The sequence below is a fragment of the Gavialis gangeticus genome, unplaced genomic scaffold (genome assembly GCF_001723915.1).
Source record: "Gavialis gangeticus isolate Ggan-Ray unplaced genomic scaffold, GavGan_comp1, whole genome shotgun sequence".
Lineage (NCBI taxonomy): Eukaryota > Metazoa > Chordata > Crocodylia > Gavialidae > Gavialis > Gavialis gangeticus.
Genome location: NW_017728994.1, coordinates 48,848,121 through 48,851,360, shown reverse-complemented (window position 1 = coordinate 48,851,360; position 3,240 = coordinate 48,848,121).

Below are 3,240 nucleotides of genomic sequence, written 5' to 3'. Positions count from 1 at the left end.
GGTTGTATCCCAATAGTCACAAAGTTGTGGTTTAACATATGACTGGTGTCAGTATGTGTGAATTAAATAAACCAGGCACACTGTCAGTCAATGGCACTGTTTCAAGCTAGAAAGTGCACCTATAACCAGCTCTGCTGGAGAGAGTCTAATACGTTGCTTTCCACAGGATTTCCATTGGTTTTGAGTGAGCTTGATTTGTTTCCCCCCCCCTCAAGGAACAAGTCTCCTGTAATTTAGTGCTCTCTACCCTGCAGGGAATTCCATTTTTCCAATGGTCTCTCTTAGTTCATGGCAAATTCGGACCCAGAGTTAATCTTAATTCTAGAGGGAAATGAAAAAAACTATATGGGAAGCAGAACGTATTTATTTGTGTATAGCCACACAGTGTAGTTGCTGACATACACTGAGGCTTGAGTCAGCTTGAGATCCTCATCTGGGAAGTAAAGATGAGCTCTTCGAGAGAAACCTCTGACCGATGGCAACTTCACCTGGCCTTTGTCTAAAGATGATTGCCTCCAGAATGTGGCTGGGGAAATATGAGCTCCCTTGGTGCTGACCCCTAGATCTTTGGATTATTCTTTGTGGTTGTATATGTGATATGGTTTAAAAATATGCCATACTTTCCACAAGGAAATTATGTAATTCATAAGGTATTAAAAGATAAATGTAACTGTTCAAGCTCTCTTTCCCTCCCCGGCCTCACCCCAAATGTTTTAATATATTAGGCATGGAAAACTAAGATATTCAACCTTCATCAGGACAGAGGGAGAAACGATTACTACTAGAGGTCATTGTAAAGTGTGAATTAAAGGGAGAAATCATACAGGTTTTTTAGTTGACTTTGAAAACAATACAATACTAAAATCAGAAATAAATATTTAATCTCAACTATATATCAAAGATAAACTCCATACATGTCTGTCACAATAAGTAATAAAAGGGAAAAGAAAAGAAAAATGAGGAGGAGGGGAAGAGGACAGGACAGAAGAAGAAAAGAAGGTGTAAGTACTAATATTTTAAACCAAAATAATTTAAGAATTCTTTCCAGATTGCTTTATATTTTTCAGAGCTATCAAGTCTGTTAAATGTAACTCTCTTTACAAATGCCAGCTGTGCTCTCTCACTGTACAAATTTCGACCTTTGGAGGTAGCCTACTCTTCCAAAGCAGTAATATAATCCTGCATGTCACTAATAAGATCCACTGTAAGAGTGCAATCTGGGAAGGATTCAGTTTGAATCCTTAGGGATGTACCCAATAATATATATATTTGTTAAAGATATCATCACTTTGTTCAAAATCATGTTAACTTTAGTTATAATTTCTCTTAAAAAATAATTGGTAATAAGGCATGAACAAAACACATGACCAAACATGGTCTGTAATGCATCACGTCTCCAGCATGTATCTACTGGCAGTATATTTCTTTTTTAAGTTTAGTGGGAGTCCAGTGCAAACAAATAAATGTTCTTTTGTTGCATAAAATTAGATTAATTGTTTGAATACTGTGAATTACTGATTTCCACTGGGATTCTGTCATCTGGATTATGTGATGTTATATATTCATAGAGCAATAGCACAGACTGGGGAAGAGGAATGGATGCCAGATTTCAAGGCAAAAAGGGTGTATCTGGAGTATTTGCTGTGCCTAAAGCCTGAGATCCAAGCTGTTTTCTAATACTTGATGTAGTGCATATATTGCCACTCAGTTGTTTTCAGAAGGTCAGAGTCATTACCTAATTCAGAATACAGTATGATTTCCTACTAGCAGTTAGTTATTCAATACCCTTCTCCATCCACATTCTCTACATCAGCTTGTAAGACTTCAAAAAGGGGTTGCCCCAAGTAGAGACTTTACAGCGTAACAATGGATGACACTTTAGTGAGTCTACCAAATTTTCCCAAGATGTAAATTTTTTTCAATCTGTGAAAATGGTAGGAATTAGAGACTTAGAAAAACAGTGATAAATAGATCTTATGATGGTAGATAATGGACTGGGAAATAAGTGCTTGTTCAATTCCACCCATACAGGAGAGTCACAAGTTATATCAGTGAACCAATTCATAGCCTGATTGACTAAGTAGGCACTGTGATATTGTTGAAGGTTTGGAAGATGAAAACCACCCATTTTGACAGGTAGTTGCATTTTTTGATGAAAGCCAAGCCCTTTTATCCTCTCCCCACAGAAATCTGTTGAACATTCAGTTGATTTTAACAAAATAGATTGGGGGATTAACAACTTGTAGGTTATGGTAAATTAGGCAGGGTAAGACATTCATTTTTAACATATTAAACTGTCCCTGTAAGGATATTGCCAAACTGCTCCATTTGTTTGTACCCTTTAATATAACTTGAAGAAGCTTCTGAAAGTTTTGGCAGACAATAACATCAATATTCTTGGATATTTTGGGTGCATCTGCACCTGTGCTTTACTGCAGAGTAGAATTAGCTCTGCAGTAAATCACCATTTATACATGTGCCAGTATTAGGGTACAGTAAATTAATTAATTCCACTGTAAAATAGTACTGTCAGAGATGGTGATCTCATGGTGGAGTAATTTACTGTGCTGAAATGCATGTGTAGATGTTGACCATAGGCATAAATTGTGCCTGGTCAGCCCAGCCAGCCGGGGGCCCTGCTCCAGCTCAAATCGCTGCCATCCTAGGCACATGTATTGATGCTGCGCCTGGGAGCAGCTTACACTGGCTCAAACAGCTCCAGACTTTATTGCTTCACATTAATCACACATGCTTTAATTTCCAGATGAACTGTGTTGTGATTGCCATTGAAACTGCCACTTGCTAAACATATCTTTTGTGAGATATGTACTTAGTCCAAGTGTCTCAAGTTAGTCTAGTTAATTTTATAACCAGATAGATTGCTAAAACTGATGAATGACAGGAGGGCAGGGAGTGATGTCTCTGGCTGTGACAGAAGTATTAGTGCATCATCTGCATACAGCAGGATCTTGTGTTCATTATCTGCTAATGCCTTTTATATTATGCTTATTCCTTATAGCTGTGGCCAGTGGTTCCAGTGCTAAATCAAATAGAAGGGTGGATAATGGCACACCCCCTTTCCCCTCTTTTTTGCAATGGCTACAATAACATATTAATGGTCACAGCTCTTCAAGTAGAATTTGCATATAGCAACTGTATCCACCTTATGAATTCTTTAAAAGAACCCATTTTTTTGTAAGATATGAAAGGTACCTCCAAGAAAAGCAATGAAAGGCCCTC